The sequence below is a fragment of the Felis catus genome, chromosome C2 (assembly GCF_018350175.1).
Source record: "Felis catus isolate Fca126 chromosome C2, F.catus_Fca126_mat1.0, whole genome shotgun sequence".
Taxonomy (NCBI): Eukaryota; Metazoa; Chordata; class Mammalia; order Carnivora; family Felidae; genus Felis; species Felis catus.
In genome coordinates this window covers 128,411,974-128,427,264 of record NC_058376.1, presented here as the reverse complement: position 1 = coordinate 128,427,264, position 15,291 = coordinate 128,411,974, and the positions used below count along the sequence as shown (strand labels likewise).

The 15,291-nt window shown below is 35.4% G+C and overlaps 1 protein-coding gene across 3 annotated transcripts in view; it reads right to left on the bottom strand.

Moving 5' to 3' along the window:
• RYK (receptor like tyrosine kinase) overlaps positions 1 to 15,291 on the bottom strand; it is a 106,623-nt gene that overhangs the window by 5,857 nt on the left and 85,475 nt on the right. The window lies entirely within an intron of this gene.

Below are 15,291 nucleotides of genomic sequence, written 5' to 3'. Positions count from 1 at the left end.
GTGGCAACTCACTCTGCCTGTTTTCACTGACATTCTCCCTTCCCATGTCTGTGTCTCTTCTTATAAAGACACTAGTCATACTGGATTAAAGTACACCCTAATTGAGTATGACCTCATCTTAACACTATGTCTGCAATGACCCTATTTCCAATTAATGTCACATTCTAAGGTACTGTGGTTTAGGACCTCAACCTAATTTTTAGGGGGGCACAATTCAACCTATAACACAATCCCATACAAATTCTTCTCAGAAAATGGAGGAAGGGAATATTTCCCAACTCATTTTGAGGCTAGCATACCCTTAAATACCAAAACCAAAGAGTTAATAAGCCTTTGGAACTCAGTATCCTTTTCATTAACAGATCATGAGGGTGGAGCAATGCCCATCCCTGAGGTCTAGGTTTTTGAAGGGGGATGGAGTGCAGGGGAGAGTGGAGAGAAAGGGACAACAGGTGGATAGAATGCAGGGGAGAGTGGAGAGAAAGGGAGGACAGGTGGAGAGGGACGTATAATTTTAAAATCTCCATAGAGACAACCTACTGGAATTTTCCTTAAAACTGCTGGTTTAAAAATGGAAAAATGATTTCAAATTAATAAAATTTAAAGGAAGGTGCCTGCATACATCTAGGTATTTATCTATCTTAAAGGCTCACTCTAGGTGAACTTTTAATAATGATAATAATTAGTAGTACATAATTTTAAAAATCATGTCCAACTTCCATATGGAAGGCAGTTCACCACCCTGATGCAATAGAGCCCAAAGAAGTAAGACTGGTTGGGTGTTCTCACCCTTTCTTCATGAGATGAGATGGGCCTGTTCTTACTCACTGAATTGTGGCAGCAGCTGTGGAAAAGGAATAATCCAAACTAGATTTTGGAGGAATAAACAATGGGAATTAGTAACAAGTGGATACTGCCATTTTGTACACAAGGAATAACCCCACCCACTGACAATGGAGGTACATTCTATCAATTTCTGACTGTAAGGGACTTTCACAGTAATGCTGCTAGTATCTGAGATGTGGACATACACGGGTATGAAAATAGTATAATGTGCATAAGCTGACTTTAAAAAAATTACTTCTTTCGCATTGTTCTGTTCACATTATTTTCACTAAGCTTCCACCTAAGGTTCTCATATTACATATTGCAACACTAATAAACACCAAAAAAAAAAAAAAAAAGAACAATAAAGCCAAAGGGTACACTGCAGTTTCATTTCCTTAAAAGCCAACAAAAGTGATTAATTACATGTTGGCTCACCAACCTTTAAAAAAAAAAAAAAATCAAGACCAAACAGCACAAGGATGATTTGTGGAAAAATTGCTCTCTAAAGTCTTCCGATAACTAAGCCATTTAAAATTTAGACAGACTTATTCTATAATTTCCTTTTGTTTGACGTCGTTGGAAAGGGGGCAATAAGAAGGTCAAGCTGTTTTTTCCAGAGTTTTATGAAAGGCTGTTGCTATATCCGTTTAAAGAACATTTAGAGAATAACAAGTGTTCTTTTATTCGTCATATTCTCTTCCCCCAACTTGTGTTATTTTATAGCTTAATATATAGGACATGAAACTTTTTTTTCACTAACAACATATACTGATGTGAGCTAAGGTATACAAATAAGATTCTTTTTTTTTTTTTTTTTTGCTTTTTCAATGTAGGGGCGCCTGGGTGGCGCAGTCGGTTAAGCGTCCGACTTCAGCCAGGTCACAATCTCGCGGTCCGTGAGTTCGAGCCCCGCGTCAGGCTCTGGGCTGATGGCTCAGAGCCTGGAGCCTGTTTCCGATTCTGTGTCTCCCTCTCTCTCTGCCCCTCCCCTGTTCATGCTCTGTCTCTCTCTGTCCCAAAAATAAATAAATGTTGAAAAAAAAATAAATAAATGTAATATTAACTAATGCTGGGTCTATTCAGAGATTTCCATTCTGTTACTTCAGGAATTTATAAGGCAAGGCTGACCTCAGTATACTATATACTTCTGAGAAAAGAATTTTGTCCATTTTTAAAGGGTCTCAATAAAAGCAGGACAATCAGGTATTTTATGGCTGGCCTTTCTGTTAGTACTAGAAACCTAACAACCCCTTCTCACGTATGAAAATGGATTCAGATGACCAAAGTGCAATTAATTTAATCTGGGTCAAGTGTTTTCCAAGCTTGACTAATGAGAAGAATCATCTAGGGTGTCTGTGACAAGTACACATTCCCCAGTCCTATCCTAATCATTTTGAAGCCCGGAACTCACTCTTTCTCTCCATCCATTCATTTATTCATTTTAGAGAGAGAAAGAGAGAGAGAACAAGAACAGGGGAGAAGGGCAGAGGGGGCAGAAAGAGAGATCCATGCTTAAGCAAGATCTTAAGCAAGATCCATGCTCAGTGCAGAGCCCCACATGGGGCTCAATCCCACAGTCATTACTTAAGCCAAAACCAAGAGTCAGACACTCAATGACCGAGCCACCCAGGCACCCTGGAACTCAGTATTATAAACAAGAGTCCTTGTTCAGTCTTAAGATCCAGCAAATTTAGGAATTAATTTTAAATGTGTTAGCAAATGGTGGTCAGGTAACAAAGATAGTTTTTATTTTTATTTTTATTGTAGTTTGGCTGACACTGAATAAACTGCACACGAAGTGCTCGATTTGGTAAGCTGATACATGTATATATTCCTGCAACCATTGCCACAATCAAGATAATGAACATATCCATCACCTCCAAAAGATTCTTTCTATTCTAATCCTTTCCCCCTGCCCCTCCCCACCACTACCCCTACCATCCCCAAGTAATCATTAATCTGCTTTCTGTCACTGGTTTGCATTTTCTAGAATTTTCTATAAATGGAATCATTCAAAGAGTACACTTTTTTGCCTAGCTTCTTTCACTTAGAGTAATGATTCTGGCACTCATCTAGGACACAGCATGTACTGACAGTTCATCCCTTTCATTGTTGAATAGTAGTCCATTATATGAATACAGCAGCTTGTTCATCCATTTACCTGTTGATGGACATTTGGATTATTTTCTGGTTTAGTTACTGAAAGCTGTTATAAACATCTGTGTACAAGTACTGGCAAGGATACATGCTTTCATCTATCTAGGGGCAAAATGACTGCATATGGTAGATACGTTTAACTTTTTAAGAAACTGCAAACTGTTCTCCAAAGCAAACGTACCATTATGTATTAGATTCCCACCAGTAGCGTAAGAACACTACAGTTCTTCCATGTTCTTGTAAACACTTGTCTTTTCAATTTTAGTCATACAAATGGGTGTGTGATGCTATCTTGCTGTGATTTTAACTTGCATTCTCCTAATAACTAATTAACTTGATATTTTCATGTGCTTATTTGCCATATATCTTCATTGGTAAAGTGTCTCTTCAATTATTTTGCCTGTTTTTGTTACTGAGGGGTTTTTTTTTTACGTTTATTTTTGAGAGAGAGACAGAACGTGAGCAGGGGAGGGGCAGAGAGAGAGGGAGACACAGAATCCTAAGCAGGTTCCAGGCTCTGAGCTGTCAGCACATGGCCTGACATGGGGCTCGAACTCACGAACCACGAAATCATGACTTGAGCTGAAGTCAGATGCCTGACTGAGCCACCCAGGTGCCCGTTACTGAGTTTTAAGAGTTCTTTATATATCCTGCATGTATTTCCTGTATCAGACATATGATTTGCAAATATTTTCTGAGTGTGACTTGCCTTTTCATTCTCCTAATACTTAGTGCCAGCATTACCTGGTCTTGATTACTGTAATTTGAAATCAGACTTCTAACTTTTTTTTTTTCCAAAGCTCTTTTGGCTACTCTAGGTCCTCCACATTCCCATATCAATTTTAGAATCAATCTGTCAATTTCTACCAAAAAAATTAAAAGCCTGCAAAATTTTTGTTTGGGACTATGTTGAATCTATAGATAACTTGGAGAAAACATCTTAATATTGAGTCTTCTGATCAATAAACAAGGTATAACTCTCTGTTTATATAGGTCTTTAATTTCTATTAACAACGTTTTATAGTCTTCATTGTGTAGGTATTTCATATTTTAGTTACATGTATTCCTAAGAATTTCATGTTTTTTAATGTTTATATGTTTACTAAAAACCTAGGTAGAGAAAACAATATGGAGGTTCCTCAAAAAATTAAAAATAGATCTGGATACAATCCAGTAACTCCACTTCTAGGTACAGCCAAAGGAAAGGAAAACAGTATTTTCAACAGATAAATGCACCCCCATGTTTACTGTAGCATTATTCACAATAGCCAAGATATGGAAACAACCTAAATGCCCATCAACAGATGAATGCATAACAAAGAGGTGGTATATATACAATGGAATATTAGCCATAAGAAAGGATACCCCGCCATTTATAACAGTATGGATGGACTTTGAATATATTATGCTAAGTGAGATAAGTCAGAGAAAGGTAAGTAATATCCACTATCAGTTATACGTGGAATCCAAAAAAGGCACACTCATAAAAAATAGAGAGTAAAATGGTGGTTACCAGGGGATGACGGGTGAGAGGATAAAACTGATGTTGTTTAAGGATACAAACTTGCAATGAGTGGTAAATAAGCCATAGTGATCTAATGCATAGTATAACAAGTATAGACTATAATACTGTAATTATATGATAAATATCACTGTAACAGCAATATTACAATATATAAATGTATCAAAGTAACATGTTATAACCTTACATTTACAATGTTATGTCAAATGTATGCAATAAAATAAGAATGACCAAAACAACTTTTAATTCTGATTTTTCATTATTTGTATATAGAAATACAACTGATTTTTACACATTGATCTTGTATCCTAACATTTTTTAAACTTGATTATTAGTTCTAGTAACTATTTCGTATATCACACTGGATTTTCTTCATAGATGATCATGTTGTCCACAAATAATCACTTTTTCCTATCCAATCTTTCCTTGTGTTTTATTTCCTTTTATTGCCTTAGTGCACTGGCTAGAACCTCAAGTACAACACTGAAGAGAAGTGGAGAGTAGTAGGCATCCTTGTCTTGTTCCTGTTATTAGCTAAAAACAATTCAGTCTTTCAGCATTAAGTATTATGTTAGTTATAGGTGTTTTTGTTTTGGTAGATGTCCTTTATCAGATTGAGGAAGTTCTCTTCTATTCCTAGACTGTCGAGAATTTTTATTAGGAATGAATTGAGGATTTTTTCCCCTAATACTTCTTCTGCATCTATTGAGATGATCATATAGTTTTTCTTTTTTAGTATATTAATGCAGTAAATTGCACTGCTTGATTTTCAAACAGTAAACAAACTTGTATACTCAGGCTAAAGCCAATGTGGTCATAAAGTGATTTTTTAAATATATTTTGGATTCTACTTGCTAAATAAACTTTTGTTTAGAATTTTAACATCTATGATCATGAGAAATAATAATCTAGTATCTTTTCTTCTGATCTTTGGTGATGTTTCAAAGTAGTGCTGACCCTGTAGAATGAATTACAAAGTATTCTCTCCTCAATTTTCTTGAAGAGAATGTATAGAATTTGTATTATTTCTTTCTTAAATGTCTGGAATACCAGTGCCCTAGAGTTCACTCTGGACCCAGAGTCTTCTCTTTTAGGCAGGTTTTTAACTAAACAATTTCTTTATAGGGCTACTCAGATCATCTACTTTTTGAGTGAGCTCTGAAAGTTATTTTCCAAAGTATTTGTCCACTTCACCTAAGTGTGTGAATTTACTGGGAAAAAGTTGTTCATAATATTCTTACTACTTAATACTTGCAAAGAACCTGTAATGCTGTCACCTTCCTCATTCATTATATTGTTAATGGGCAACTTATTTCTTTTTTCTTGATTAGTCTGGTGAGAGATTTATTATAAACGGTATTCTCACAATTTCACAGTGAAAATCAATTTCACTAATTTTCTGTATTATTTTTCTATTTCATATTTCACTGACTTCTGTCTATAATATTATCTTTTTTCATCTACCTACTTGGGGTTTAAGTTGCTCTATTTCTAGTTTGTTAAGGTGAAAACTAAGATCACTAATTTGAGACTTTTCTTATCTAATATTGATATTTAGTAGTGTATATATTCCTCCTTGAGTAGCATCCCTCAAACTCTGAAATATATTTTTTCATTCAATTCTAAATATTTCATAATTCCCTTCTTTTAATAGTTTATTTGAGAGAGAACACACACACATATGCGAGTCAGGAAGGGGTAGAGAGGGAGAGACAAAATCCCAATCAGGCTCTGGGCTGTCAGTGCAGAGCCCGACATGGGGCTTAATCTCAGAAACTTAGCCAAAATCAAGAGTCTGACACTTAACTGACTGAGTCACCTAAGTGCCCCAAAATTTCTCTTTTGATTTCTTCTCTGACACATGGGTTATTTGGAATGTATTATTTAGTTTCTATATGTTTGGGAATTTTCTAGATTCCTATTTTTGATTTCTAATTCAATTGCACTGTGTTCACAAAACTCTACTTTGCATGAACTGAATCTTTTTATATTTATTGATTTCTTTTATGGACTGGAATATGGTCTATCTCAGCAAATATTCGATGTACACTTGAAAAGAATATGGATTCGGCTGTTGTTGGGTGGAGTGTTTTGTAGTTGTCAATGAGATCCAGGTTGGACACTGTCATTCAAATCTATATCCTTACCAATTTTCTATTTTATCAATGAGAGAGGAACACTGAAATATGTTCAATTATGTTTTAAAGAGAGTCAAATAATAAGAAAAAATTTAAATATTTATCCATATAGTTACCATTTCTGGTGCTCTCTGGTTCCTTTATAAATTTTTTTTTTAACGTTTATTTATTCTTGAGAGACAGAGAGAGAGAGAGTGAGCAGGGGAGGGGCAGACAGAGAGGGAGACACAGAATCTGAAGCAGGCTCCAGGATCTGAGCTGTCGGCACAGAGCCAGACACAGGGCTCGAACTCACAAACCACGAGATCATGACCTGAGCCAAAGTCAGATGCTTAACTGACTGAGCCACCCAGGCGCCCCTCTGTCTCTGATTCCTTTGTATAAATCCATATTTCCATCTGGTATCACTGGTTCCTAAAGGGCTTCTTTTAATATTTTTTGTAGTGTGGGTTTGCTCATGACAATTATTTCAGCTTTGGTATTTCTAAAAAGTCTTTATTTCCCCTTCATTTTTGAAAGATATGTTCACTGGGTATAGAATTCTATATTCATAGGATTTTTTTCTTACAGTACTTTAAAAACATTGTTTAACTGTCTTCTCCCTTGCATTGCTTTCAGTAAGAAATTTGTTGCCATCCTTTACCTATTTCCTTTGTATATTAATGTTTTTCTTCTGGCTGCTTTTAAGACTTTCTCTTTGCTACTAGTTCTGAGAAATTTGATTATAATGTACTGTGGTTTCATTTCTTCTTGTTTCTTGGGTTTGGGGTTTGCTCAGTTCTTAGATCTGTGGGTTTACAGTTTTCACCAAATTTGGAAACATTTGTCTTTATTTCTCATTCTTTCTGTCCCTCTCCTTCACTCTGTGGACACCAATTACACATATATTCAGCAACCTGAAGCTGTCCCACAGCTCAATGAGAGATCTTTCTTCAAGAACTTCCTGTATCTTCTCTCTCCTTCTACTTCTCACTTTACTCCCATCTCAGAAGAAAGGTATTCCTCCTCCCATGCCAAGACTACACCTTCACCTGGCCTCCTGAGCCCATTTCACCTATCATCTCTTGGACTGCCCCTCCAAAAACCACACATCAATCTCTTTATTTCCATGTTTCCCTGGCCTAAAAACCAAACCAAACAAACCCAATAAAAAGCAAAACAAAGAAGTAACAAAGCCTCTGTTAATTCTGCCACCCCATCAAGCTAAGATCACTTCATTCCTCTTAACAGCTGTACTTCTTCCAAGTGTAATCTACTTATTGCCCCCCCTTCTCATCTCCCACAGACGCCACAACAATCACATATATCTTTAATGATTTACTAAACCCACTCGTTCAAATGTCCTCAATGATTTCCTAATCCTCTCTGACCACTGCAGGTATGTTTATAGACTAAAGTCTCCTTGAAACTATTTCCTTCCTTGGCTTCTGTGATGCAACATTCAATTTAATTCTTTATTCATCTTTCTTTTTTCACTAACTGATACTACATATTCCCTATATTCTTCCCTTGGTTTTCTTTTCTCTCTATTCACTACCTCTGGGATCAAATGCTCCTGTTCATTCAATCCTCACTTTAATGAAGCTTATATCCAATTTCTAGTATCTTGCTTCTTTGTTGTTCCAGAACTCCAGACCCACATTTGATCCATTAGTATCTTGAACTCAACATGCCCCACATATCAAATCAATCATGTTTTCCCCCAAACTAGATATTCTACCTGTTGTCTTCAACTGTGTTATATCTTCACACTGACTTAAGATTTACCTCAACAGCAGAACTAAAGAATAGTACAGAGCAAAGATTTCACTGAAGTTTTTGGAAATATGGGCCCCAAGTAGAAAGGCAGAATAAACATCTATGCAATAGATCTAATGGTTAAGAAGGAAACCTCAGTGACAAAAGTCAATTAATAAATTTACTCATAAATAACAACTGTAGTCAAAACAGATGGAATCTCTGAAGTAAGGCCTGTGGGAGTGAGACAAGAAGAAATGTGAGATTCAGCATGGAAATAGAGAGGATAAGAGGTCAGTGTGAGCCATTCAGGATTCTTTTACACATTCAAGTACACAGCTCTCTTAAGGATAAGATTAACACAGTTGGCTGTGAATGTTCTTAAAATAAATGACCCAAAAAGGCATATCTATATACATCAACTTCAATTCTGTAACTATGGAACATCTGCTAAAGGAAAGTAAGTAAAGCAGAGTTTCTACTACCCATTCTGGAAAGAATGACTTATGCATAAAAATATAATGCAGCATGTGGTAGGTGCCGTTAGACAGGTACAAGACTTTCTGGATATCCAAAGAAGACCAAATTAAAGAGCATAAAAGTACCTTGTGTATTTGGACTCAGCAGGAATTCAAGATTGGATGAAATGCGGACTATAAGGAAATGTACAACGGAAAATACAAAGCTAAAAACGGAAGATGAGGTAAGAAACAGAAGGCTCTGAAAACCAGGGGAAGGATCATGGATTTTTCTTTACCAACTCCCTGTGATCAAGAGTTCACTTTGAAGATCAAAATATCATGGAGGAATATTCCTAGCAGTGAAAGAAAGCTAGTGTTCACTTAACTTACTAACATTAATTGATTTTCACAAGTTTTCAAAACTGATATCCACTGTGCACAAGGTACAGGTGTTATTATTATATACTCCTTCCTAAATATCCAATTTTTAAAGCTTTTATTATTCTATGAATTTTAGTTTTCAGACACATGGTTTCTAGGTCTTTTTCAATAACTGATATATATGTACAGGAGTAAATTACTTTAAAAAAACTTAAATATTTAAAATTTAAGATATAACTAACAAATTTATACAAGTCACCCTTAAAATGGAACTTTCAACAATTCTTCAAGGTTAACAGTCTAGCTAAAAATCTTGACACTCTTCCAGATTTATCATTGTGGCAAGTATTTTTTTTATCCCAGCTAAACAAACCCAGATACACAATGACTGTATACAAAATGCACTGACTGCATCAGATATCAAATTTAGTACATGCTGCTAACTCAACTTCAAAAACTGGCAATCTTTAGGCACAGAGTGTCATACATGATTGAAAAGACATGACTTCTACTATGAAACTGCCCTAGGATCTGTGATTAAGAAAGACAGCAGAGCCAATATTGGATGCCTATCAGGCCATTACACATATCTGCTATTTATGACACTTTACAGTACCAGCTGCTTAGACATTGCCCCATCGAAACACAGGCTATTTGAAGGGAATGTTAAATACAATAAGACAAGGAAGGGAAAGGAAAGGGAAAGGGATGTTCATGAAACCTCCTGAAAAAAATAGCTATTCTTAGGGAAAGCCTAATACAGAAAATGTATCAAGGGCAATACTTGATCACAAGACAGCAACCAGTCACCTCTGAAAATAATAACTGTTCCTAAAGTAAATCCATTTATTCCTCTTTCCCAGGAAATACTACTAGGACTATTAAAATAATACTATTAAATACAACTAGGCAATATTTTAATATTAATAATATTAAGTTTTAAATCTTTATTTCCTAATGTCTGAATGATCCTTTCACCTCTCCAGTTTTTTCTTAATATCTTTATATCAATTCCTCTTAATGCTAATTTTTATTTAGTTATATTTATTGAAGTATAGTTGACACAAAATATCAAATTAGTTTCAGGTGTACAACATAGTGATTTGACAAGTCTATACGTTATGCTACGCTCAAGTGTTAGCTACAATCTGTCACCATACAATGCAACTCTATTCCTCTTAAAATGTGAATTTTATGTTTAAATTATGAGTCTAAGATTGTTGATGTGTAAAATCTGCAACTATAATAGAAATGAATAAATACTGGGAATCTACACATTATTCTAAAATTAGTAAGAAACAATATAAAATAGGAAGTTTTCCATACTTTTAAAAACATTAGGTATTCTCCCAGTGAAGAAATAGGCAAAAGACATGAATAGACACTTCTCCAAAGAAGACATCCAGATGGCCAACCAACACATGAAAAAATGCTCCACATCACTCATCATCAGGGAAATACAAATCAAAACCACAATGAGATACTACCTCACACCTGTCAGAATGGCTAACCTTAACCACTCAGGAAACAACAGATGTTGGCGAGGATGCAGAGAAAGAGGATCTCTTTTTCACTGCTGGTGGGAATGCAAACTGGTGCAGCCACTCTGGAAAGCAGTATGGAGGTTCCTCAAAAAATTAAAAATAGAACTGCCCTATGACCCAGCAATTGCATTACTAGGTATTTATCCAAGGGATACAGGTGTGCTGTTTCGAAGGGACACATGCACCCCCATGTTTATAGCAGCACTATCAACATTAGCCAAAGTATGGAAAGAGCCCAAATGTCCATTGATGAATGAATGGATAAAGAAGATGTGGTATATATATACAATGGAGTATTACTCAGCAATCAAAAAGAATGAAATCTTGCCATTTGCAACTACGTGCATGGAACTAGAGGATATAATGCTAAGCGAAATTAATCAGAAAAAGACAAATATCATATGACTCCATTCATATGAGGAATTTAAGAGACAAAACAGATGAACATAAAGGAAGAGAAGCAAAAAAAAAAAAAAAACAGGGAGGGGGACAAAACATAAGAGACTCTTAAATATAGAGAACCATCAGAGGGTTGCTGGAGGGGTTGTGGGAGGGGGGATGGGCTAAACGGGAAAGGGGCATTAAGGAAACTACTCCTGAAATCATTGTTGCACTATATGCTAACCTGGATATAAATTTAAAAAATAAATTATAAAACTTTCAAATAAATAAAACAAAAACAAAAAACGTAGAAGCTATAGTTCTCAAACCCCTCCTCCCCCAAATGCTACATATTCTCTGAAAACCGTACCTTTCTCTTTGATACCACAGTAGTTCAGAAGACCACTCTTCATGAGTGTATTACCAATGTGAATTTCTTCTGCTCAAGGCATGGGCAATGACTTTCCATGACACTGGACAAATGAGCAGTAAGAAGCACTCTGCTATAGATATAGTTATCTAGATACCTAGATCTAGATAACTAAATTTCCCTCCTTCTTCTAGGTCATCTTTAATGTTCACAAAATAAATATTGTAAAGGCACAAGAAACACATTTTAATTTACTCTGTACCCTAAAACTGTTCAAATACCTTAAAGAGTCTCATTACAGTAAGTCACACTGATAAGATTAGCATGGAAATCATTTCCTTGACTTGTTTTTGCCAAGAAAATGTTTTTTAAAAACAATGTAATACTATAAAGACAAAAAAGTACTAAGAAAGAAACTCTTAATTGTGCATTCCTGATTGCATTTAGTCTCTTAACAGGAGGTAGTCTCTTAATAGCAGAATTATGTTAGCTACTATAATTACCTAAATAATTGAAAGAAGATATAAATCAAGAAATCTATTTTCAAATAAAGGAAAAGAAAGTCACACAAAAAAATCCATGGTGGTATCTATATCTGATGAAAACAGAATAAAAACAATATCCAGAAATTCTTAAGAATGCCTAAGATGATGTCATATCTTGGAATAATAAAACAGATTTATAACCAGTCAAATCTAGTTGTGCATATTTCCTAAGTTCAACAGTTAAAAGCTGATATTAACATTATAAGAATATTGACATACTGAAATATTGAATCTTTTCAGTAAAAATTATGGAAACACAATCAAGAGATGCAATGTATTATTTTTAAGATAGAAAACATTGATGTATTTCCAAATAAATCACATAGAATTTTCAACTATAAAAAAAAAAAAGCAAAAATGTTAAGGCTCTTTTAAAGGACAAAGAAAATGGCCCCTCCAAGGCAGTTATATCATTTGTTAGGTGCTACATTTACACCTGAAATGTGTATTTTACATGTGTAGGACTCTGTTGGGAGTGGAGTTACATTACTTATCTTGCATATGACTACACACAAAGCTTTTCAGCCACAAACCAGTATTTCAAATGGAGCTTTTGAACCCCCAACTCCATCCATAATGGAAAAGTGGGAACAGAGAACAATGATTATGCATAAAGATTTTCAATACAAGTGTTAACAAGCAATCTTTAACATTTGTGTTTTAATGTAAGAATTCAAAAAGTATTTAATCCCACAAAACTGAATACACTAATAGTGAGTGTGACATCACAGTCATAGGACACAGAAAAGTGTTCCTATTCCTTTTAATCTTAACTATCCAAGACAAAAGATATTTAAAGGGAAAATATATACACACACATATATTTTAAAAGAAATTAATTTCTAAGAATCTAAAGAAGAAAAATCTGAACATTTTAGGAGCTAACCATATTAAATGTAAATCCATGGGTTTTCTCACTATCACATTCTAAGTACAGCCAGAAGAATTTGGGTCACACAGAGATTTCAAATAAGTTTATGCCAAGATACACTAAAAGTAATTATGATTTTAAAGTAAGTCTGCTGTTAAGTTGCTCACCATTAAGTTCGTGGACATTTTTTAAAAATAAAGCTGTCAAGGGGCCCCTGGGTGGCGCAGTCGGTTAAGCGTCCGACTTCAGCCAGGTCACGATCTCGCGGTCCGTGAGTTCGAGCCCCGCGTCAGGCTCTGGGCTGATGGCTCAGAGCCTGGAGCCTGTTTCCGATTCTGTGTCTCCCTCTCTCTCTGCCCCTCCCCCGTTCATGCTCTCTCTGTCCCAAAAATAAATAAACGTTGAAAAAAAAAAAAAAAATAAAGCTGTCAAGTGATCAAGCAGCAAGCAATAAGGTATCTAGTACAACTACATTCTGAGAGAAGACAGATTCTTACATAAAATATATGAACTCTTGCAAAATTTATAAAATACCATAACCATAAAAGTAACTAATTCTAAATATAATTTTGAAATGTTTGCTCAAGTAAACCATGTATCCTCAACTTGGGACTTGACCAGCTAATACAGGACAGTGTACTCAGCTGAAGAGATGTAGATCACATTGCTCAGGGATGTATTATTTTTTTTTTTTAATGTTTATTTTTGAAGGTAAGAGACACAGAGCGGGAGCAGAAGAGGGGCAAAGAAAGAGGGAGACACAGAATCAAAGCGGGCTGCAGACTCTGAGTGGTCCACACAGAGCCCGACACGGGGCTTGAACCCATGAACCATGAGATCATGACCTGAGCCAAAGTCGGATGCTTAACCGACTGAGCCACCCAGGCACCCCACCTAGGGATGTATTATTAACTATAGTTTCATTGGTTGAAAGTCTATTATCTAATTTAACTTTCACTCAGGAGTTCCTGTGAAATATTTAATCATAAATGTTATAAAAAATAATTCCATTACTTCTCAAACTTAGAGTGGAATAACCTACACAGCTAAATACATTAAATTAAGCAGTGCATTTTCTAGGGGCTTCCACTGTAAGAGCAAACAGCACTATTGGCCATCTTGTATATTCCCTTGAAATAGAAACTATCACTACTCCTTTTACTGAGAGATTAATCAAACAATTCCCAATCTCTTGAAGTTACATGGCATACTTGTTATTTAAGAAACATCTTCCATTTCCTGCCCACTAGACTAGTTGTGGGTTCACCCCAACTGCCCCTTCATTTCTGCTAAGGCAATTATGCTATATTTCAATGAGTAACAAAATCACAAATTTTAAAAATCAACCATGGAAAAAAATAGTAATATCCCAGAGATGAGTGACTTAATCTTTTAAATCAACAATGGAGTAAGAATTTAAAAAAACTATATTGAACAAAGTTACTTTTCTTCACTCAAAAATGTTCAGATTTCTACCCCTTTCTATTAAAGGGGTAGATCTGAAAACCATATAGTTCTAGTTTAACTGATATTATGTTTTAAGCTATGTGCTAAAAACGTTAAACTCATTTGTACTCCCATGAAAACAGCTTTGCTTAATGTAGAAGCTGGCAAAGAATTCCAGCTACAATTCGGAACTTCTAAATAAAGATCTGGCAACCTCAAAAACTATCAATAAGAGCATAATTTGTCCTTACTGATATTCATACAGGAGCTGTGTGCTAGACTAAAATCAAACTCTGCTTTCCCATTTTATATTATTTGAGAAAAATCGGTATCAAAACTGAAAATGCAACCTTTCCCTCCCACCCCCAAAAAAGCTTATCCTGGATTATACAGGTGGGTCCTAAATGCAATCATAAATATCTTTATAAGAGAGAGGGAGAAGGAGTTTTAAGAGACAGACACACACAGAAGAGAAGGTGATAGGAACATGCAGCAGAGAGATGCAGCCATGAGCCAAGAAATGCCAACAGCCATCAGCAGCTGGAAAAAACAAGGAAAGTTTCCCCCTTAGGGGCTCTGGAGGGAGCATGGCCCTGCCTACACCTTCATATCAGACATCTGACCTCCAGAATTCAATTGTGAGAATAAACCTCTCTTGTTTTACCACCAAGGTTGCATAATTTGTTACAGCATCCAGAGGACACTAATACAATTAAGGAAATGAGGGCATTAAAAGAGCAATCCTTAAAGCACACAAACTTAGAAGTAAAAGGGTAACCCTATATTATAAATAAAATCTATTGATGTAAACCACAAGATACAAGGATATAGTAAGCCCAATTTTTACAGTTGAAACTTCAAAGCAAACAATTCTATAAGATTTTATATTTATTTATTTTTTAAAATTTAT